At 39.4% G+C, this 24,980-nt stretch overlaps 1 protein-coding gene across 35 annotated transcripts in view; it reads left to right on the top strand.

The window, feature by feature from the left end:
- PTPRD (protein tyrosine phosphatase receptor type D) overlaps window positions 1-24,980 on the top strand; it is a 1,391,241-nt gene that overhangs the window by 761,057 nt on the left and 605,204 nt on the right. For 34 of the 35 annotated variants that reach the window (XM_075446987.1, XM_075447021.1, XM_075447020.1 and 31 more), the window contains one exon: window positions 6,913-6,935. The exons of the other annotated variant lie outside the window; for it this stretch is intronic. The gene's annotated coding sequence lies outside the window, so the exon portion shown is untranslated. The remainder of the gene's footprint in view (window positions 1-6,912; window positions 6,936-24,980) is intronic. 35 annotated transcript variants of the gene reach the window in all.

Here is a 24,980-nt window from a genome sequence, read left to right as displayed (position 1 = left end):
ATGGGAAACCCCAGTCGCCCAGGAATTCTGGAGGTAATCATGGACTGGCCAGAAGGTAAAGATTTTGGAGAATCGCCAGAGGAGGAGGTGACACGTGCTGAAGAGGCCCCACTGTATAACCAGCTGCCAGAAGATAAGAAACAGTATGCCCTGTTCACGGATGCGTCCTGTTGCATTTAGGGGAAGCAGCGGAGGTGGAAGGCTGCTGTATGGAGCCCTACATGACAAGTCGCGGAAACTGCCGAGGGAGAAGGAGAGTCAAGCCAGTTTGCAGAGGTGAAAGCCATCCAGCTGGCTTTAGACATTGCCAGTCGAGAGAAGTGGCCAGTGCTGTATTTTTACACTGACTCTTGGATGGTGGCCAATGCCTTGTGGGGGTGGCTGCAGCAATGGAAGGAGAACAACTGGCAGCGCAGAGGTAAACCTATCTGGGCTGCCCCATTGTGGCAAGATATTTCTGCCCGTCTGGAGCATCTGGTTGTAAAAGTCCGTCACGTGGACGCCCAGGTCCCTAAGAGTCGGGCCACTGAAGAACATCAAAACAATCACCAGGTGGATCAGGCTGCCAAGATTGAAGTGGCTCAAGTGGATGTGGACTGGCAACGTAAGGGTGAACTCTTTATAGCTCGGTGGGCCCATGACACCTCAGGCCACCAAGGAAGAGACGCGACATACAGATGGGCTCATGACCAAGGGGTGGACTTGACCATGGACACCATCGCACAGGTTATCCATGAATGTGAGACATGCGCTGCAATCAATCAAGCCAAGCGGGTAAAGCCTCGGTGGTGTGGAGGACGATGACTAAAATATAAATATGGGGAGGCTTGGCAGATTGACTACATCACACTGCCACAAACCCGCCAAGGCAAGGGCTGTGTGCTCACAATGATGGAGCCCACCACCGGATGGTTGGAAACCTACCCTATGCCCCATGCCACCGCCCGGAATACCATCCTGGGCCTGGAAAAACAAGCCCTGTGGCGACATGGCATTCCTGAAAAAATTGAATCGGACAACGGGACTCACTTTCGTAACAGTCTCATAGACACCTGAGCCAAAGAACACGGTATCGAGTGGGAGTATCACATCCCCTACCATGCACCAGCCTCCGGAAAGATTGAACGTTACAATGGGCTGCTAAAAACCACTTTGAGGGCAATGGGGGGTGGGACTTTCAAAAACTGGCAGACTCATTTAGCAAAGGCCACCTAGTTGGTTAACACCAGGGGATCCACCAACCGGGCTGGTCCTGCCCAGTCAAAACCTCAGCACCCATAGAAGGGGATAAAATCCCCATAGTGCACATGCGGAACATGTTAGGGAAGACAGTCTGGGTTAGTCCTGCCTCGGGCAAAGGCAAGCCCGTCCGTGGGATTGCTTTTGCTCAAGGACCTGGGTGTACCTGGTGGGGAATGCGGAAGGATGGGGAAGTCCGATGTGTACCTCATGGGGATTTGATTTTGGGTGACAATAGTCCATAAATAAATAAATTGTATAAAGTTAATTGTTAAATAACCCTGTCACTGTCTGTTATCACTGTTATAATTGTTATATGTTGTACCAGTAGTATCGTACTAAGAATCGTCCAGATTAAAGAAGGATGGACTTTTTGATGAAAACCTAGCAGAGCACAGCAATGATGAAACTTGACCTGGTTTTCAACAACTGACACCCAGCAACTTCATCAAGATCGATGTCTCCAACCTGCAGACTGTGGGCACGGGCCGTACCAGATACATCAGCCGTGAGCTCCGGATGCCACAAGTGGCCGCCCATCACCACACATCACCTCTCCGGCCATGGAAGACCATTACGACAGATGGATCCCGAAGTCATGGATTAAATGAACTCAACAGACACTTTAGAGTGATGATCCATAGACTAAGGGAATGATATCTGGAGACAGGAGAAGTGGTGATGATCAGCTGGACAATGGGGGACCTCGGCATGACGTAGATGGTATGGAATAAGGGGTGGATAATGTCCTGGGTTCGGCCAGGACAGGGTTAATTTTCACCGGACTCCAGGAAGGGGCACAACTGGGGGGTGGGGGCTGACCCCACCTGACCAAACAGAGCCAGGTATTCCATACCATGTGCTGTCACGCTGGGTTCCGGTGGGGGGGGGGCGGCGCGGCAGGAATTCTCTCGCGGCTCGACAATGTGCGGTGCCGGTCCTGTCCGGGAGAACGCCTCTGTGGGGTCTTGCGTTTTGTTCTGTGTATTCCCCTTTTCTGTATCGTTGTTGTTGCTGTTTCCCTCTGTCTGCTGTTCTGTTAAACTGCCCTTATCCCGACCCACCAGTTTCTGCCTGTTTCTTTCCATTCTCCTCCGCACTGCGGCGGGGGGAGGGGCGGCCGCGTGGCGCTTTTGTTGCCGGCTGCACCCAAACCATAACAGTCATGGATTATATAAGTCTTTCATATTATAAAGAGATCAGACTACACATGAAACCTTTTTAGTTAGCCAAATGTTAGCCAAATGAAACTTTCCAGTAAGTCTTACAGTTGATTAGAAAACACAGAAACAAACAAAGAAAAAACAACCAGGAATTATTACTTTAAAATTAAGTAACCACATGATAATTTTTCATTCCTTATGTTAAAATTCTCCGCAATATTGCTTTGCTTTCAATCATCTGTATTTATGTACCTATTTATTTATGCTAATGGTATTTACATGTGTATTTGTGAACAGGAGTCATAAATTAGATCGAAAATGTAAAGCAATTTTTTTGGGGGTGAAGATTAAGAAAAAAGCTATTTCATTCGAAATTAACATTACTTTCTTCAGATTCTCTAGTAGCAAGAAATACTACTGCTGTGATGCAATGAACAGTCACACAAGCTCACAAAATATCCATGCTAGTTCCTTGAAGTCAGTAAGGCTAGACATGAAAACTGATATTGTGACCAAGAAGAATGTTTTCTGTACACAAAAGTAGATTTATAAGTGATAAGCTGAACCAAGCATGACTATCAGCCACTTGAATAAAGTAATACAGTTCACCTGGCATACTACCATATGTACAACATTGTACTAATACCTGTTGTTATTTCTTCTGTCCATTAGGAGCTGTGATTGAAAGGGTTCATTGCAGGAAAGAATAACTAAAAATGTGTAACATGCAACACGCAACATAGAACATGTAACTCACTTTTCTAGCACTACATTCCCAAATCTCCTGATGTATACCATGTCTGGTATTCCATTGCCTCTTCAGTGACTTCCATATGCATGAAAAAAACACAATACAAAACTTGATTTAAACTCACTGCATTATAATATTGACTTGTATCTGTGGACAGAGACAACGAGTTGGGTAATACAAAAATATCTAAATTGATTAACTCAAAAAATCAGAACAAAATCTTAAAATCTGCAACACAATCTATCCCAAACTCACCAAAACGTACTTCTGAATAAACAGGGAAAAGTCAGAAAAATAATGAAAAATATATTTAGGAATGAAAGAGTTGCACCAGCTGAGTAGAAATTGGAACAAAAGGTAACTGCAATTGCTTGTAAAACCTAACACTCATTACATGAAGAGAAACACTGATGGAGTAATTATCCCAGTGAATTTATTTATTGTGTAGAATGAGTATGGCTAAAGATATCCACTCACTGAAGATTCACTGCAATTGTGATAATTAAGGGTCACGAGAACATATATGCTGTAAAGGCATAAAGTCCAGCAAGCAAACTGAAACTGTAGACCTGAAGTCAAATATGAACACAAGGTGACAGTGAAGAACCAGTAATCCAAACATTTTTATTGCTTCTAGGTGTATCACAGGATTTACATTGTTTCATAATTCCAAATTCTATTAACCAGAGCAGATATTGCTAGTTTGGTGTTCCATGTATTGAGCTGAAGGCAGGTGCAAGCAACATGCAAGATGAGATCATCTGAGGCCTCATTATGTGGAAAACTTACAACCCGATACAATTTCAACCTTTTAAAAAAAAATCATTTCCAGAATCTTAATCCAATCTTATAGGCAACAAAGCTCTCATAGTGAATATTTCAAGAACAGAGCACATACAGTGTTAAAATTGTGCGTGGAAAGGCTTGGAAAGACAAGTTTTCTTCTGAAGTTATTTCACTAACTTAATGATCCAGAACACAAGTTCTGTGAATAGCTAGAATAGCACAAAATTGGAGAAGAGATAGCGACTATGTGTAAAAGCAATTCAAAGAAACAAGCATTCACTTGAAATCAAGCCTTACTCCTGTGCTTATCTCTCTGTGGTTTTCTGGCTGGTCTGAGTAAGTACAAAGTAGAGTACAAAAAAGGTGTGTCACCCATTCTGCGTCAAGCTCAATCAAGACTGAAATATGTCCTGGAGGGAGAAGCGTGGGAGAAAAGAACACTGACTTGTTGAGAAGGGTTTCTGTCTCTCATGGTAGCTTGATACGTTTATATAACAGTAGGAACTCTTGAATGTAGTACTTGACTCTCTGCTTGATGTTTCAGTGGCTGTAACTATTGCCATTTAACAATACACAGATAGATAATGTCCCTGCTTTCCTGTAGTATCCAGTATGATACACATTACGTGTCACTGCCAAGAGCTCTCCGCTGCTAGCTTCTTCATTATAGGCCACCCTACCAGGGGGTGTAGTATTGACTTTGGGTAGGGTGGGGGGTAGGGTTTTTTTCCCCTTATCAGCCATGTCTTTGGAATCCTGTCATTCTTCTGTTACGCATGGATTAGTGGGATCAGGACACAAGACACTATCAAACAAGAAGGTCTCTTTCCTTCTTTGGTGGTAATTTCTCCTAAATTGTTTCAAAATCTGTCATATTATGATCCAGACATCTCACTGAATGGTATTCTGCCTGCTATGTTCCAACAAATTATTTTTTCAACACGACTCGCACTGGCTATGGGTATAAAGATGAAAAAAAGCCCATAAACTGACACAGTCTAAAGTCCAAAGTAACACAAAAAATCTCACCAGTCATAAAAAGAAAAAAATGCAAAATCTGTAATTAGGATTTGAAACAGAACTGGAGAAGCACAGCAAAGAAAGTTATTCCCAAATTATTAAAGGCTTCAGGATTTTACATCACTTCTTTGCCCTGCTGTTCAAGCATGAAGCCTACCTCCTCAGGCTCATGAGAAATGAATGTTTTTCAAACTATGACATCCGTTTCTAGAAAAGATAAATAAATGCATATAGATCCTAAAGACTCAGTAAAATATTCTGCAGAGATATTATTAGGGGCAAACATGATATTAAGCAACAATTTGAATAAAAGTGGCAAGATTAAGTTTTAAAGATGGCAAGATTAGTTCAAGCTTTGTCAAAAATATGAAATTCTAATTCCACAAAATTGGTCCTTTTCTTGATCTTTTGAGAAATTTTCTGACATGATTGCACCTTTAGTTAGGTTGAGTCATCGTGATGATAGAAAGGAAGGTTTCTTTTTTTTACTGGTCTCCTGCAAAGGTGTTAATGGGAAAGAAGATGATCTTGATCCAATTTATTTAAATATAATTATCAAGTAGGATTCTGCAGAAGTCTGAACCTTGTAAAAATTATTTCTGCAGGGCATTGTCTTACAGAAAATAAAATTATGATCAGATGTTGCATATTACAGTCCAAAACACAGATTTGAAGATTTTGTCAAGTAGAAGTTGTTCATCAATGACAAAAATAATAAGACAAAAATAACTATAATCCAGATAACATATTTTTTTCTCCAGTGTAGAGATTTTATCTGGACATTTACTAGCAGCTGCATCTATTAACCAATTCTTTTTTCTTGTCAAATCAAGTGTTCTGGTTCAGTTTCAGTTCCAGTTATCATCTGAATATAAACATTATAAAAAGAGTTAAATTAGCTTTTAATCTTTAGAAAACTATAAGTTCTGAGACAAATGTAGAGTGGTGGACAAATTAATTTAGAAGGTTTTAAATATAAAATTGAGTGTAGATATTCCAGTATTGGTAGTGTCTGAGACCATCAAAAAGGGGAGAAGAGTTTAAATACTACTTTGCACGCAGTTTTTTTGTTCTGTCCAGAACCTGCCCTTGCCTTGCAAGCTTTTGTCATTCTTCTTTCAAGAAAGTAGACAAAGATGAGAGAATAAGTTTCTTATGGAAAAAGTCAAGGCTGCGGTTTGTATGCTACATAGCTCAAGAAATTAACAAGGGCTAACCAAATTTAAATCCTTTTGGAAATGTCTTCATTTTGTTTGTGGAGTTTAGTAAGTAAATTTCACCTGTATGCATATTTTATTTAAAATTATCTTTTATTATTTCATGAATATTTATTATTTATCTTTTCTGACCTTTGGTCACTATTTTCCCAGATTTGTGACAGAGCTTGGAAAGTGTCTAATGTACAGTGACTGTAAAAGCAACAATAGGGTACAAAATCACACCAGAAGTCATAGCAAGTCAGAACTGGAGATCAGGATGACTGACTAAGAGACTGTGAAGGAAACTTAGAGAACTACATATTGACTGAAAACAGTTTATTAATTTTATTTTTTAGTTATTTTAAAGACAGCGATAAATAAGCAACTGATTTTCTAGAACTATGTTTGAACTGAAATTTTCATGTATTTTTCGTTTCTTTATTCATCTGCAAATTTGATCACATATTATTCTAGCTCTCATTCCCATCTATGGGAATACCTCACTTTAAGTAGTAAGGTGTCATCAAAAATATTTTAATAAATTACAAGGACTTCTGACAGCTGGAGGCTACATACAGAAAACACTTCTGTATTTATTTACCCTCTGTTTATAAAAGGTGAACTTTTTAGTTGGTGTAATTTGTCTTCATATTAAAGTTGTTCACTTGTTTTCCGTTAAATACTAAGCAAAGTCAAATATCTTCCTCTCTGTTTCCTTCTCTGAAAAAGTTTTACTTTCTCTCTTTTCTAACAGGAGTTGGAATTCACAAAGTTGAGGTAGGAAACTCATTTTATTACTGGATAATTCAACCAGTTTGCTCAAAGACAAGTTTTAAAGCTTGATAATGTGGTTCTTCCTATTATAAGTATTTAGCAGTTATTCACTATGGTAGTTTACAATAAGAATAAAATCTCTTTTCCACAATGCAGAGAACTATTGTGGATTCTTCTTGTCAGCGGTGTGTTGGATAAAATGTTCATGTAAAATAATCAACAATCTTTCTAAGCTTGCAAATAATTCTGAAGTTTAATGCCATATTCCAAGGCTTATTTTTCCATTAATGTTGAAGATTTCCTATAATTTATATTTGAGTCTGATCTGGCGCCCATGAAAATAGAAAGTTTTTAGGAAGTTATAACTTCACTGGGCAGTGGAACACACTCTTTTGTCTTTCCAGGGCTCTATGACTTTCAAGCCAAAGTAGGAGGAAGAAGGCACTCCTGGCTAATAATAGTTCTGGACATGCTTTATCTACATAGATTTGTGATGAAGCTGAGCTTATCAGCACACTCAGATAACAACCAACTGGTTTTGTTTTATTTATGTTTTATTTTCAGAATTGGAAATATCCATTAACTGCCATTTTCTAGTGTCAAGAAGCTCAGTTGTGATCATGAAATTTTCTGGAGAAAAAAAGAATAGCTTTTTTTTAAAAAAAAAGCAAAAAGTATATTTCTTTCAAAAGTAATTTTTTTACTTCAGTATTATAGAAATATTTGCAGCTCTGTATCTGAATACAGTAAATCTTTATCAGTAACTCACAAGGTAAAGAATATTCATAATACTTAACTTCAGTTGTGGAGCTGAGGTCTTCAGAATTTGTCTATGTCTTTGTAGAAAAACACAACCTATATTACCTTCTGTAATATGACAAATGTTTAAGACAGACCTTGTATACTGAAAAAAACTTCATTTTAGATGTAAATACTAGACAGTCAGTAGCTAGGGACGGTTAGAAAAGCTATAATTTCACATCCCTGTGGACTAAAGATTATTCTTTCATTATTCTGTAATATTTTTGTACTCCATATAGTTTTGGTCTGATTTCTACCCTCAACCCCCAGTTCTTACTTTTTTCTTGTTGGAATAGGAGACATGCGTATTTTACAATTTTACTGTTTCATAGCCCAGGGATTTCTTTATGCACTACCATAATTTCTTTCTTGAAAATTACAGTATACACTGACGCTTTTCTTGATATAATTTTCTCAGGCGTGGGAGTCATCCCCTAAACCACTTTCTGCATCTCTTTTAATAGACCTGTATGTTTAACAGTGTTTAATAAACAGAGAGAACCTACACTATTTTTTTAGAGTGTAGTTTGCTATCCAGGAAATTAAGACCATATTATCTAGTGAACATGAATTCTGAATTTCAGTCAAAATGTCCCAAGCAAGAGTAACTCTACATCAAAGGTGATATCTTTACAAGTTACTGCTAAACAATGAAATCCTTGTAACAGGGTTTATCTCCAGAAAAGGACAAAAATAAACCTATTTTTAACAGCACTTCCACCTAAATTCCTTCCATACAAGGGTAACCATGCATAGATTCTTACATGCCTTTCCACTTCCAGCTCATTAGAGACTGGTGTGTCCAGTGACTACTGAACTTCCCAGGGGTCCTTTTAAGAAACTCTCCATCTTATTGCTAGAATTTGGTGTTAGATCTCATTGTTCCTTTGCTCCAGCATCTGAAAATAGGCTTTAGGGCCTATAGTGAGTGGTTGTGTGAAAAGCAGCTAGCTGGAAAATATTAATTAAATAAAATCTTGTGTGGAAATGAAAAAAGTCATAAGAAATAGGAAGAAAATGGCAAATTAAGTGCCATAGGAACTCATCTCACAAAAACTTGCATTTTGGTTAAGAATCACTATTGTTCCCTCTCTTACCGGAAATCCAAAGTAGGAAAAAAGCATCAGTGCAGAGAGCAAGCCCTTTTCTTCTAGATGCAGGGTGGTGGTAGTGGTCCTGCATTGGTCAGAGGCCAATTGGTTAGACCCAGTTTGCATTCCCTTTTGTTTTCCTGTGATCATATCAGTGGAAAGGAAATCTATTGAAAAAATAAAGTTTTTAATATTTTGTGATATAAATGCAGGACTAAATGGGAATTAAAGAAAATAGAGTTCAGGTTGGTCATACAACCAGTGATCAACCTCAAGAAATAAAAGACTTTACCACTAGGCAGGGATCTTCAGGTCCAACAAACCAGATCTCCCTCCTATTTGCACAACAAAATGGTCCAAGATATTTTCATATTCTCTGACTGCGGTAAATGAGTGAGAGCACTGTATAAATATGCTGGAAGCAATTTATGCCTCTTCATAGAAATACATATGCGCCCTAACAAAATTCTTTGTGTGTCACTGTTTAGCTATACATTGGTGTCCTCTCTCACATTATCAGCATCAGAAGGCCACATCAGAGATCTTCACATGTAACAATGGAAATTCTATCAAAAACCAACCTGCAGCTTAGTCTAGGTATTCCAGGATAAGCAAAAGCTCCCTGCAGGAATTGCAGGATAAATAAAAGCTGCCCCTAGTTATTAGCAAAGACAGCTACTTAGGTTTCTGACACGAGTAAGGGATATAACTTTTATTGGAAACCTTCAGGACAGGGCAGGTTTATGTCACACACTACTTTATGAAAATTAATATTCCTGTGCCTTATAGGATCAGGACCTGTGTTTGGGGTAGAAATTAATCCACTAGAGCTGATGAAACATCAGCATACAAATTATATATGTAATTATATATGTGTATTTATTTTAATCTCATGAATTCCTTACCCTTAAATTTTTAAACATAATAAAAGTCATTTACTGATTCAAATAGCCATTTATTTTTTTAATCCTGCAAGTATCTTTAATATTATCATTCTCTAAAATACATTTATAAACAGTCTGGGCAGGTGCATGACTGAAAAAGGTCAAAGCAAAATACCAGCATACTTATCAAATATATTTATGCTCCCCATCACAAAAGTCCTTTTGGTTGCACAGCAACTGTTTTTTTAATTACTACTTGCAATCTAGATTTTAATAATTTAATCAGTATTTTTCTTCATTGAATTGTTTAACACAATAAATTTAATTAATTCAATTCATTGCTTGTTTTCAGATGGTCCTATTTACCTCCCTTCTTTGCCCTTCCAGCATCTTTGGCTATGCAGTATAGACTAAAAATCTCATTAATTTCATATAAAAAACCACAGTCAAAAAGGACTCAGCCTTATTGCATAAGCAAAGGTACATCGTTTTAGGTGGCATTTGTAGCTGAAGTCGTTTGAGTTCAGGTAAGCATTAGTGAAGTCGTTGGAGCTTCATAAAAATACCATGTTACAACTACAAGGAGCCTTTCACAGGACTGGAACTAAAAGTAAAATTTTCAGAAGCATAATTCAGAGTGATGTGGGATGTTTAGAGTGGCCTGATTTTAGAGGTAGTGACTTCAGTGCTTTTGAAGAAAAGTCTACCTCATACTATTTAATCTTAGGTAATCAGAATTACAGACCCTTATGAAAAATACACAGCTATTGCTCTTTATTAAACTGCTGCTGAGAAGCTGAAGCCTAAGAACCAAGTAATGCAAGAATAATTATGCGAGGGGGAAGGAAATGGTATCTAAACAGCTGCAGAACTGCAGCCACACTTACCGTAAAGAGCTATAGCTGCTTCACAGGGCAGCTCAAAGCTGCCAAGTGATCTAAGAAGATAACGGTGCCAGTAGGCAAGGTTTACTTACTCAGCTGGTGAGAATACATGGGGGTAGACACCAAACAACACAACCTATGTCTTCTGGATGCAAGCAAAGGAGATAAAGGAAGCATTCCCTCTTAAATAGTTTGGTTAGCAGTACAGATGTCTGTGTTCGCAAACAGCAAGAAATCTTCACTCAGCAGAAGTATCTATGCAGTATTTGTTGTAAATTCTATATCTGTCTTCCTTCTGAGATACTGCCTGTTAAAAACTTTAATTTTTAGAGCTCTTAAAAATTTTGTAGGACTTCTAATTTTCAGTACGCTTTTATGATCTGAAAAAGTATGCTTTTGTCTCATTTTCCCCCAAATTAATCTTGAATAAAAATTCAGGTCTGTTTATGATACGCTTAAATATCTCAGTATCTGAAATAGAAAAAAGAGTAAGTGGCCTATAAAAATGTTCTGATATATTTAGCATTTAAAATATTTACTGAAACCTAAAAAGATATTGTGTGACAAGTAGGTTGAAAATTGTTCTCATGTCCAGAAATAAATAGTTGTTCTTTAATGAATTCTGAGAAGCTGAATTTGTACTGCAGTCCTTTCTGCCATGATTTGAGGTATTAATCTAACATCTTTCTAGTTATTTTTACATGTAAAATCTTTAAAGTATTCGTGTCTTCCTCTTTACCTATAGTCTTACATACACACTTCCCGTCTTCCCACTTACACTGAATTTTCACGTCAGTTTTGAGATTACCAAGCATTATTTTAAGCCATTTTGCAGGTGATCTGTTAAATCAAAACCACCAGACAAGACAACGTTAGCCTTGTGGGTAAAAACTTCCATACCTCACCCAAAAAAAGTAAATTCCTTGGTTCATTATCTCTCTTATTGTAATATGTTTGTCTAAACAGAATTAATAGAGTACCTACCACAGGTTTTCTGCTCTGATTGCACATGAATTTGTGGATGTTAATATTCAAGGACATTAAAACAAAAATAAAAGAAATTAGATCCTTTCAAATAAGTGATAGTTTAACGTTTGGTCCCCTAAAATAAAATAAACATTTTAAAAAATTAAGCCTATAAACATCAGGAAGATGGATAAGTTGACACACCATTCTGCATATCTCTGTTTAATAATATTATATTTCATTTCCCATGCTAAGAAAACAGCCATTACCCAAAGCAGCCATTCGTAAACAGCCATCGTGAACAGATTGCTTCCTTGTTGGTGGTATGATAATTGAAATAAGTTTACCAGTCTTTTATGAGGAAATACCAGATGTATAAAATACCTATTAATCAACTCACTCGCTTTTGCAAACTTCAGTTTCAATACCAATGGCTATCAAAGAATAAACAGATTAAAAGGAAAAATATCAGAGAATTAACAAAGTGACTCTGTTCACTTGCAGTGAGGGAGGTAGAAAAGGAAGCGGTCTAGGGTAAAAGGGTCGTAACTTTTGGGCTTTGCTTATGGCCATCGGTTTCACTGTTTATACATGTCTGATTTTGGATCTCTGTAATGCCTCTTTTACTAGCTTGCTTAGAAGCAGCTTTGTGGGCAATAACAGTAGGAGTCAGCTGTCCATCAGCCTCTTACAGATGTGTTTGTTTCTCTTCTACTAAACAAAATTTTCAACGAACAGTTCTGTGTTTATGCAATAGGCTACAAAGGCTTTACCTGTCTTACGGTATGTTGAGCTAATGTAACTATGTTTTCTCCTTCTTGGACAGATTCAGATTTTCCTGCTTTTATTTTTTTTTGGGGGGGGGGGGGGGTGGTTTTATTTGTTTATTTATTATTACATGCTTTAGGAACTAGGGCTTTGGTACTGTTTTGATTTGGCCTGGGTAAACACCAGGTGCCCACCAAAACCTCTCTATCACTCTTCCTTCTCAACTGGACAGGGGAGAGGAAAAGTGGTGAAAGGCTTGTGGGTCAAGATAAGGGCAGGGACAGATCACTCACCAATTACTGTCACGGACAAAACAGACTGGATTTAGGGAGCAAAGGAAGCTTAATTTATCACCAATCAAATCAGAGTACAATAAAGAGAAATAAAACAATATCTTAAAACACCTTCCCTCCACCCCTCCCTTCTTCCCGGGCTCAACTTCAGTTCAGTTTCTCTACCTTCCCCCTCCCCAAGCAGCGCAGGGGGATAGAGAATGGGGGTTGTGGTCAGTTCATCACACGTTGTGTCTGCCACACTTCCTCCTCAGCAGGAGGACTCCTCACACTCTGTCCCTGCTCCAGCGTGAAGGTTCCTCTCATGGGAGACAGTTCTCCACACAGTTCTCCAACATGAGTCCTTTCCACGGGCTGCAGCTCTTCACGAACTGGTGCAGTCCTTCAGGAACAGGCTGCTCCAGTGTAGGTCCCCCACAGGGTCACAAGCCCTGCCAGCAAACCTGCTCCGGCATGGGCTCCTCTCTCCATGGGTCCGCAGGTCCCAGCAGAAGCCCGCTCCAGTGCAGGCTCCCCACAGGGTCATGTCCTCCTTCAGGCATCCACCTGCTCTGGCATGGGGTCCCTACCACAGGCTGCAAGTGGATATCTGCTTCACCGTGGACCTCTTTGGACTGCAGGGGGACAATCTGCCCCACCATGGTCTTCATCATGAGCTGCAAGAGAAGACTCTCTGCTCCAGTGTCTCAAGCACCTCCTCCCTCTCCTTCTTCACTGATCTTGTGTCTGCAGAGTAGTTTCTCTCAGATCCTCTCACTCCTCCCCCTCGACTGCCTTTTCACTGCAATTTTTCTTCCCTTTCTTAAATATGTTATCAGAGGCACTACCACCGTTGCTGATTGGCTTGGCCTTGGCCAGTGGTGGGTCCGTCTTAGAGTCAGCTGACACTGGTTTTATCAGACATAGGGGGACCTTCTCGCAGCTTCTCACAGAAGCCACAATTATAGCCCACCAGCTACTCAAAATCTTGCCACACAAACCCATAACAGGTACTATCACAGAAACTTGGAAGAACCAATGCCAAGGATGTAAGAGTGGTGAATTCCAGATTCATCCCTGGATTTGTCGGTCTTACTTCTGTCTAACTTTGGATTTTAGTCAAGTGAGAGATAAAAAATCTCATGGGAAGTTTTCTCGTGATTACAACAGGCTCATCTCTTCTGAGCTATGCACTGTTTATACCTACCAACATTTCTGTCTGTGCAGAAACTGTATTTAGCTGGTGAAAGAAGTCACAGAACAAGAGTGGATGCATCAGCTGCAGTTACTTAGATAACGGTGGCATCTGCAAGAGCTGAAAGATACCTTGTTACTCTTATGAGCTGTAGGAAATATGCACTGCATTGACCTTTGGTCAGAGACTACATAGAAAGCCCTTTTGCATTTCTTGAACCCCTCAGTACAATTTGGAATAGGCAGTTCAATGGAGTGACCAAATTACCTTTCTAAATGTAGTAGACCAATCTAGCTTACATCTTTTAACTTAGTGGCACAGACCAGTGAGACTTGTTTGGCAATGGGAGACAGCTGGTACTGAAGACTATGTAGGCAGTGAAGGAGAGTCGACTTCAGTCCACCTCTAGTCTATTATTGTGTTATGTGAATTCTTAAAGCACATCTTCAGGTTATGCCTAACGAAAGTACTCTAATTTCTCCACTCTGCTGAGTCCGACATGCAAAAGTGTCACTAGGAGACATCAAACAAAAGTAACTGTAGTTGAGAACTTACTTTTACTCATTACTTTCACTAGAAGCCAATGGATTAGTAACATACAATTGCAGACAAAATAGCAGTTTACATCTCAATTACTATTGTTACTGAGGAAAATATTTCATTTGTGTCACAGGAAACTTTGAAAAAAGCACTGACGCATTAGTGAGTTGATTACATATTGCAATCAGTCTATGGCTGAATTTGAATGTTTCTTTATTTTCACAATAATATGTGCTCAAAAGGCAAACTATTGACAGAGTGACTGATACCTTTAATTCAATGATGTACGAGAGAGCACATTTTAATGAAATACTTTTCTGGCAGGTGAACACTGAGGAGAAAAATATATATCTACAGTTACCTAACTAATTAACCAATTAAGGCACATGGACTGGCCAATGCCATTGAAGGACCAGAGAGTAACTTTCAACAAACTTGTCCAGTGGCAATAAAGACCAGGTCTGTAGACTCCTGACATTAAAATCAATACTAATCTGTTACTGAGGAAGACCTCAGCCAGTCCGAAATTACACAAAAAGCTAGTAGCCTATCTTTAAGCCATATCCAGAAAGTTTGTTTTTCCTCAGCCACTATACCTAGGTCAAACCTGGAATTGTTATACAGAAAAAACTCTGAATCCCAAATAGTCAAGTTAGACATTTAGCTGTATCAAGCAGTGATTCAGGATAATACTCAGGAGACAAAACAGATCACATAGACTCTAGTAACATTAGTGCAAACTCAAAATCCATTTATTCTCAAAATGCTTATCTGTGTCTAGTGTCTAGGTTCACACCTGTTTAGTCACAACACTGAGATTTGTCAAGGGCCACTGGCATATATCTGTTGCATTCAAAAGGGAAGTGAAAGTCTCCAGAGCTTTTGAATGATAACAGAGTTGCATACCCTTCTTTGATCTCCATGATACATGAGCAACATTCATGGGTCTTGCAGATGTGGAGTATCCACCTGACGTTTTCAGTAATTTAACGATGATTGTGACAGAAGACATACACTATAAACCTAGACTGTTTATTAGTGAACTGTGAATCTTCAAAGAATAGGCCTTGCTAAAATGCCTAGTTTTCACTAGAATTTATGAAATACAATCCTACTTAATGTAGATGCCAGTGAAGAAATTTTTCCAGTTTTTCTGTCCAGTAACCCTGACAGACTTCAAAAACTAATCATCTCAGAAAAGCATTGTGGCATCTGGCATGTGGAAGTGCTGCTGAACTCAACAGGCAAAAATGATTAAATGTAGAAAATATAGCCTTTACTTTATAAAATGAAATCTGTGCTTGTAACTGCTGTTTTGTTTTTGCTGAGTCACACCACATGTTTGAAACCTGTAGTTCTTTAAAGCACCAATATCTCCTTTTGTCCCATAAAATTAGGGATATAGAAGAGAAATTATTATTGTCATTCTTGATTTTAATGTGTGGAGGACAACTGTTCAAATTAAAATATTTTATTGTAACAGAATATTTCTGATAGTAATATTTGCCTCATTAATTTTCCTGTCTCCCCCACAAAATGTAAAGAACTGTGGAAATACCTTAATTGCTCTTTCAGACAGACATTTGTTAAAATATTTACTTTGATATTTCTGTAAGGTGTGAGTCAGAAGTTTCAACATCCTCCCTTTATACTGTTCTGCTCTACTAGAATATGCATAAAACTCTGCTAGTTTTCAAGACCCACAACTTAAGGTTTAATGTTTACTGCTGTGTTCCAGCAGTGATTTTTCTTTATAAATGTACAAACAAAATTAACTCAATGTTTAATTTAAACTATTAAACATAAAATTAAAGTGAAATTGTGATCAATTTTATGAGATTCACATAAACATTACAAGTTCTATCTGTACAACCACGTAAATATCTGACATACATAGAATGGGTTGTAGAGCTAGAGAGTTATATAAATTCGAAACATTGCAGTACTTCATGCAAATTTTCTTTGGCACACAATTTCTGCTGTTTACGAGAAGAAAACCAGGAGATGGGGCCACCAAATTCAATGAGTCAGATGTTGCTGATTTCAGACTTGTCTGAATATCGCCCTTAAGATAAGAAAAGAATCTGTCTCAAATTTCTACATACATACTCCATATTACTCCCTATGAAGGTTCACTGACTCCTTGCATGAGTGCAGTTAAGCATGTGTATAAATGTTTACAGGGACATAATGTTAATCACTATTCTTGTCACTGCAAGACTTTATAGTTTACAGCAGTTTGCCCCACCCATTTTGATATCATTCTTGTTGTGGAACTACTTTTGGCAGATCATCAGAGCAGCACACCCCAGACCAATGAGCAGCTGAGGCAGGCCCTGGTGGTGCCCTGATCACAGCAAAGCCTCCTAGATGAGACCGTGGTGCTGCTGTCAAGAATAAAAACCCATTATTAATTTCCATATGAGGTCTCCATCAGATTCTTGATGCACAATAAATCCTTATTGATCTTGCATCTGAAACTTTTAGTTCCTTCCTGCTAATTGTAGTAGTAACTAACAAGCAGTTTTATACCAGTAGGAATTTAAAAGCACAGAAAATTCAGAAACGTGTTGGCAAAATGCATAACATATGAAATAAAAGATATCTTGGCTTAGAAAATCTAGGAGAAGGCTTATTAGCAATATGACAAGTAGTGTTTGAGTGCGATCAAGTCATTCACTGACCTCTGTATGCTTTCCCTCTACAATAACACCACTTCTGTTCCCTAAGTGACATTACTTTGGCTCACAGATATTCTAGAGCCATTCTGCCGGATGGTATGTGCAGCCATCGAAAAATATAATCCTTGCGATTAATTAAATGAAAAACTAACCAGAAAAGCAGTACATATTACCAACATAATAGCTGGCTTGAAAGTGTATCCTGGGGTTTCAGATGATGTCATAATCTGCTACAGCAAATTTAATAGTATTGTTGCCTGGAAGCTAAGCCATTATACTATGTTTAATTTCACTAAGATGTAAATTACATGGTTCAATGTTGTATAGTCCTGGATACTGCCATTGTAGCTTCTTATTCTTGCAGCTGTCAGGAATTCTAATGTTTATGGGGATTTTGTTTAGCTGGAAGTCTTAAGCTTTTCTACACTTTTTTAAAAACAATTAATTTATCCCTCTCTTAATTGCTTTTACTTCATCTGATCTCTGCGCTTATCTTTTTTCCAGCAATATTAACAGGATAATAGGCTGACTCTTTGAACTATATCAATAGCTATTCAGTCGTTGAAGAGGAAAAGAGCAATATGACTCAAGAGTGACTTCTTGCCTGGTATCACATTTGGTTTTACTGAGCCTTTAAGCCAAACAGAAAATGTTCTTCTTACAGAAAAATATCCAGCTTGTGTGTTTATATTCCATATTTTATAGTAACTACCAGAATGAAATTTCAGGAGACATTCTGTATTACCACATAACTTTTACCAGAAAAATACAAACTTTGCCCCCAGTAAGTTTATCAACACTTTTGTTGTCATTTGAAATTTCCAGCTGAACTGCATAGGAAACTAGCCTAACTGACCATGCATAAAATATAATAGACGTATCTTTGAAGTAGTAGGCCTTGTATTCTGTCATTAAAATCTGGTACGGTAATTGACTGTTATCATCTAGTCATGAGCTGTAATATCAATTCTTTCTTCACAACATGTTACAAGTACTGTGATACATGGCAACGAAAATATTGAGGGGCTTATTGTTTTTTCTGTCAAATGTCTGTTAGTTTAAAAATATCTTACTTTTGCACATCTGGATATTCTTCTCTCTGCCCTTATCTGTGGGTGGATATTTTGCCTATCTACACTGCTTGCCAATTCCATGCTTCTGACAACACAACTGATTCTAGGCAGGTTTATGCATATTTGAAAAATCGGTGGAGAATGTAGATCAGCTTTTAACAGAAAGTATTGCTAATAAAGAGGTGATTCACAGTAGAGGTATGCTTGAGGTGATATAAAGTAAACAAACAATAACCAGTGCCAATTATAAACAACACACAACTAAAAATAACTCTACCTTTATCTTAAAAAATTGAAAGCAAAGCTGAAAGTTTCAGTGACTCAAATACACAGAAATGTGTTAATGTTTGCTGCTGTCATTTGGCTTTGTTCATGTAGCAAAGCCATTGCCTACATTTTGATTCTGGTTGTATTTATTTGCTTGTTGTAGTTGCTGTGATCTACTGGCACAAATTCCCGTCTTTATAGCACAGCTAGGGTATAGCAGCCATTCAGTGGGTGTGTGAGAGAAGGTATGCTTCTGTCAGTGCTCTGTAACATTTCCGTGATTAACGGTCATCTAAAAGCAGAAATAAAAGTGCTTTATGTCAGAAAAACATTCTAAAACCAGCCAAAAGATGTCTTTGAAACTGTGTGAATTTTTCTTTGAAAGTGTATATACAGGAACTTAGAGTCATGTAATGGAAGAATTCAGCTGGGTTTTTTGTCATGTGTTTGAACAAAGAGAGAGGTTGGTGCTGTGTTTTGAGACCAGTGTTACAGGATTTTTTAGGCGATTTGATTCTAGAACAAGCCTTAAGTAGCACAAAAACTAAAGGCCTTATGACCTTAACCGAGGCTTCTCCAACAAAACTGTAACCAACTGTGCCCAAAACTTTCCTCTCACTTTCACTTCTGTCATTTGTGAGTTTTACTCAGCCTATATAAAAAAGAGTCCCAAATACCATCCCACCCTAAGTTTCAACTCCTTCTCTGTGAAATAGCCTGTGTGTGCATACTCAAGGTATAGAAAAGATGTGTGGAAACAATTGCCTCTAATGTTTTTGCTGTTTTCTGTAGAGAAGCTACAGAAGGGAGCAAAAGCAACTTTTAAATGAGGTTTAATGTACATACGCAGGCACTAATGAAGAAAGCAACAAGGATTAAGAAACTATTTTAACTGTAAGATTCTCCATGAAAGACAGCAATTGGAAAAGCACAATAGCCAAACGCTTAGCACAAGTAACTCAGCTATGCAATAGTGATCTCCACCAGTGCAAGTGGAGGCATGAGCTTCAGGATTCAGAACACTACAAGTATAGCTTCTGTACTCCTCTCTCGACGAGGGAGAGGAAAGACAGGAACTAATATCTATACAGTAAATGATTTTCTACAGCTCTTCTAATGCATTTATCCTTGGTATCGTAGTAACATCAAGAGACTTCAGTTTGCTTTAGAGTGCTCTGGCTGAAGTTCAACAACAGAAGTACCAGTCCCTGGATCACAAAGTATTGTGAAACTTCCCATGTTCGAGGAGACATTCCTACATTGCAAATGTATGGCAAATATCACTTCAAAATCTTTCTGTTCTCCCTGTCCCTCCAGACCTTTCATAAGGAAGAAAAAACTTACAAATTATGAAGTAAATAAATGTTCTGCAGTCATGAAAGGAGCGGATATTCCTTTCTTTTATTGCAGAGGTTTTTTATACATGTTTTCATACATAAATGAGGTGCCTGGTATTCGGTTTATCAGAATTGTAGGAGATGTGATGACTTGGTGATTCATTCTCAGAGGATATGCTATTCTGAAAACAAAACGGCAGTGGAAAACAAGGAAGTGTCAGGCTAGCTGGAATCAGGCAAAAATCTCCAAATGTCCATTTTTTTTGTTTTTTTTTTCTGTCCTAGAAAAGCATTTGCCTAATTAGGCCTTTTAAAGAACAAAATCGTATGTACAGTGTAGTTCCTGTTTTAAAAAAACAAAAATCATAAGTCACTGATGCTTTTCTTATATGCAACAAAATTCTTGGAATTTGAGAAATTCCTTGAAAGGCAGATCATTTGTTGTGAAATGCTGAGTTGCAGTTAACTTTTTCTCTTTTAAGCTTAAATTTACAAAAAATTAATACAAGGCAAACATATTTTTCCACTTAACTGATAACTGTATGGTACTTTTCTCAATACTCATCTGTTTCCCATCTTCTGAAATATGATCTCAGAACACTAATTTTAAAGGAATAAAAAGTGAGCAACTATGACTGCATAAACCAGCAACCCACATCCCTGTGCTGCAACCAGCTGCTCTGAAATGAGAATCACGTGGACTGTGTCAAAATTCCAAACCCTGCTGGTTCCTCTTTCTCCGAGTTGCACGGTTGACAAGTAAAGTCCACAAAAATTTGCATTATATTTAACCCTACATTATTCCCTAGCTCAAAGGTGAATAAATGTTTTTGTTGGAGAGATTTTCCCTTGTTCTTCACTAAAGGCAAGTTCCCCAAACTGTAACCTGATCCTGTATCAACATTATATTCCTACATATTGAAATAAACTCTTGACATCAAAATTATAGTTAAATAGCAGATGATAATGGTAAACCATTATGGATTAAATGAGTTTCTTACTTCACAGCTCCGTATTTTAGTGGCACATGCAGAAATGCTGTTTAGCTTTTTGCTTTCAACAAACCTTCATTTAGCTACCATTTATATATACATATGGAAGCATGGGCTTAACTTTAGTTTTTTATTCCTAAAATGCCTCCTTCCACATTCAGTGTACTTTACCTGGCTGGAGTGTTGGGGAATACACTCAAATTTTTTATTATTTCAAAAATGAAACTCAAAATGACTTCTTCATAAAAAGGGTTTTAAAAAATATCAACCTTTGCAAGCATAAGCCAAATCACAAGCCCTGTGTTTTGTGTTTGCATTGCTAATTTATCCTCATCTTTTTGAAAATTCTGAAATTTTGCACATTTTTTAGGCTATTTCAGAATCAAATTGCATTCTGTTAATGTCTCATTTGAGCCTAATGTTTTATTCAATATCACATGTATAGCACGATATAAATGTACTGATTCTAAAAGACGAGTGAAGTTAAAGAACTTTAGAAATTTATTACGGATGTTATTTTATCTTTATTTCATAGCTTTCGTAATACAAATTAGTAGACTAATTCTATTTTTACCCAGAACAGTTTGCTTTCCTTTTTTTTTAAGACAACATTCACTTGTAGAGAAGTTTTGCGAAAGTATGCTGAATCAGTCAGTAAAATGTCTATTTTTCTTATTGCAGAAGAGCATCCCAAAAAAAGTTGTTCTTCATATCAGAATTATTCATAAGATTTCCATAGGAAATTATTAAGGAACTACAAAATGAACAGGGCTTTTATATTAAGTCTACTCTTGGCCCAAGGAAATTCAGAAAATCAACAGTTGTCAAAATATCATGTAAATTGAGAGAATCAAAGTGTTAAAGAAGATTTTAATGATGCCTATAGAGGATTAAATAGTTTATACTGTGTGCTAAAATATTTCAGGTTACCTTTATTTTTTTTTATTTGCGAAAAATAGCAAAGAATTAAATTATGTGTTAGAAACAGACCTTCACAGTTTCTCCTATCAATTCTTCTCATTTCTTTTTCTCTTCATTATGGTGTGATTTGTCTACTAAACCACAGAAACGTGTTTTTTGCCTCAGTCTGTTATTAATTTTATTTTACATAAGAACATCAGAAATGCCCTGCTCAGACAGAACTATACTCTGCTTACCCCAATACTTTTTCTCTGGTAGTGACAATAGAAGATGCTTCCATCCATTCATAGAATCAAGAATCATAGAATCATGGAATGGTTTGGGTTGGAAAGGAACTCTGAAGCTCATCTAGTCCACACCTATTGTCAGGCAGGGACATCTTACACTAGACCAGGTTGCTCAAAGTCCCATCCAACCTGGCATTGAACACTTCCGAGCATGGGGCATCCACAAATTCTCTGGACAACATGTTCCAGTGACTCACCACCTTCACTGTGAGAAACGTCTTCCTTATGTCCAATCAAAACCTTCCCTCTTTCAGTTTAAAACTGTTGCCCCTTGTTCTGTGACTACAGGCCTTGGTAAAAAGTCTTTCATCGTCTTTCTAATAAGCCCCCTTTATATATAGAAAAGCCACAATAAGGTGTCCTCACAGCCTTCTTTTCTCTAGGTTGACCAACCCCAACTCTCAGCCTTTCCTCACAGGAGAGATGTTCCAGTCCTATGACCACTTTTGTAGCCCTCCTCTGGTCCTGCTCTGAACTACGTGCAGTACTCTGTACTTCGCCTGTTGAACTTCACAAAGTTCTCACTGTCCCACTTATCAAGCCTTTCAGTGTCCCTCTGGATGTCTTCTCTTCCTTCCAGTGAATGAGCTGCATCACTGTTTTGGTTTCGGCTGCCACCGGCAACAAAAGCGCCACGCGGCCGCCCCTCCCCCCGCCGGCGTGCGGAGGAGAATGGAAAGAAAGAGGCAGAAACTGGTGGGTCGGGATAAGGGCAGTTTAACAGAACAGCAAACAGAGGGAAAACAGGAACAACAACGATACAAATAAGGAGAAAACACAACCACGAACCGTACAACAGCCACTCTCCCGAAACAGGACCGATGCTGCGCCCGCCCAAGCCGCGAGTGCCTTCCCGCCGCACCGCCCCCCCCCACCGGAACAGAGCGTGACGTCACATGGTATGGAATACCGGGCTCTGTTTGGCCAGCTGGGGTCAGCCCCCACCCCCCGGCTGTGCCCCTTCCTGGATTCCGGTGAAAATTAACCCTGTTCTGGCCAAACCCAGGACATTATCCACCCCTTATTCCATATCATCTACGTCATGCCCAGGTCCCCCATTGTCCAGTTGATCACCACCACTTCTCCTGTCTCCAGATATCATTCCTTTAGTCAATGGATCATCACTCTAAAGTGTCCATTGAGTTCATTTAATCCATGACTTCGGGATCCATCTGTCTTTATGGTCTTCCGTGGCAGGAGAGGTGATATGTGGTGATGGGCGGTCACTTGCTGCATCCGGAGCTCACGGCTGATGTATCTGGTGCGGCCCGTGCCCACAGTCTGCAGGAGATGTTGATCTTGATGAAGTTGCTGGATGCCAGTTGTTGAAAACCAGGTCCAGTTCCATCATCGCTGTGCTCTGCTAGGTTTTCATCGAAAAAAGTCCATCCTTCTTTAATCTGGACGATTCTTAGTACGATACTACTGGTACAACATATAACAATTATAACAGTGATAACAGACAGTGACAGGATTATTTAACAACTAACTTTATAGAATTTATTTATGGACTATTCTCGCCCAAAATTAAATCCCCATGAGGTACACATCGGACTTCCCCATCCTTCCGCATTCCCCACCAGGTACACCCAGGTCCTTGAGCAAAGGCAATCCCAAGGATGGGCTTGCCTTTGCCCGAGGCAGGACTAACCCAAACCGTCTTCCCTAACATGTTCCGCATGTGCACTACAGGGACTTTATCCCCTTCTATGGGTGCTGAGGTTTTGACTGGGCAGGACCAGCCCAGTTGGTGGACCCTCTGGTGTTAACCAACCAGGTGGCCTTTGCCAAATGGGTATCCCAATTTTTGAAAGTCCCACCCCCCATTGCCCTCAAAGTGGTTTTTAGCAGCCCATTGTAACGTTCAATCTTTCCAGAGGCTGGTGCATGGTAGGGGATGTGATACACCCACTCAATACCGTGTTCTTTGGCCCAGGTGTCTATGAGGCTGTTGCGAAAATGAGTCCCGTTGTCCGACTCGATTCTTTCGGGAGTGCCATGTCGCCACAGGACTTGTTTTTCCAGGCCCAGGATGGTATTCCGGGCAGTGGCATGGGGCACAGGGTAGGTTTCCAGCCATCCGGTGGTGGCCTCCACCATTGTGAGCACATAGCGCTTGCCTTGGCGGGTTTGTGGCAGTGTGATGTAGTCAATCTGCCAAGCCTCCCCATATTTATATTTTAGCCATCGTCCTCCATACCACTGAGGCTTTACCCGCTTGGCTTGCTTGATTGCAGCGCATGTCTCACATTCATGGATAACCTGTGCGATAGTGTCCATGGTCAAGTCCACCCCTCGGTCACGAGCCCATCGGTATGTTGCGTCTCTTCCTTGGTGGCCCGAGATGTCATGGGCCCACCGAGCTATAAACAGTTCACCCTTATGTTGCCAGTCCAGATCCACCTGAGCCACTTCAGTCTTAGCAGCCTGATCTACCTGGTGGTTGTTTTGATGTTCTTCAGTGGCCCGACTCTTAGGGACATGGGCGTCCACGTGACGGACTTTTACAACCAACTGCTCCAGACGGGCAGCAATATCTTGCCACAATGGGGCAGCCCAGATAGGTTTACCTCTGCGCTGCCAGTTGTTCTTCTTCCATTGCTGCAGCCACCCCCACAAGGCATTGGCCACCATCCAAGAGTTGGTGTAAAGATAGAGCACTGGCCACTTCTCTCGACTGGCAATGTCTAAAGCCAGCTGGATGGCTTTCACCTCTGCAAACTGGCTGGACTCACCTTCTCCCTCGGCAGTTTCCGCGACTTGTCATGTAGGGCTCCATACAGCAGCCTTCCACCTCCGCTGCTTCCCCACAATGCGACAGGACCCATCCGTGAACAGGGCATACTGTTTCTTATCTTCTGGCAGCTGGTTATACAGTGGGGCCTGTTTAGCACGTGTCACCTCCTCCTCTGGCGATGCTCAAAAATCTTTGCCTTCTGGCCAGTCCATGATTACCTCCAGAATTCCTGGGCGACTGGGGTTTCCCATTCGGGCGCCCTGGGTGATCAGCACGACCCACTTACTCCACGTAGCATCGGTGGCATGATGCGTAGAGGGGACCCTCTCTTTGAACATCCAGCCCAGGACCG

Source organism: Opisthocomus hoazin, chromosome Z (genome assembly GCF_030867145.1).
Source record: "Opisthocomus hoazin isolate bOpiHoa1 chromosome Z, bOpiHoa1.hap1, whole genome shotgun sequence".
NCBI lineage: Eukaryota > Metazoa > Chordata > Aves > Opisthocomiformes > Opisthocomidae > Opisthocomus > Opisthocomus hoazin.
The sequence above is the reverse complement of the archived record's forward strand: the minus strand, read 5'-3'. Positions and strand labels throughout refer to the sequence as shown.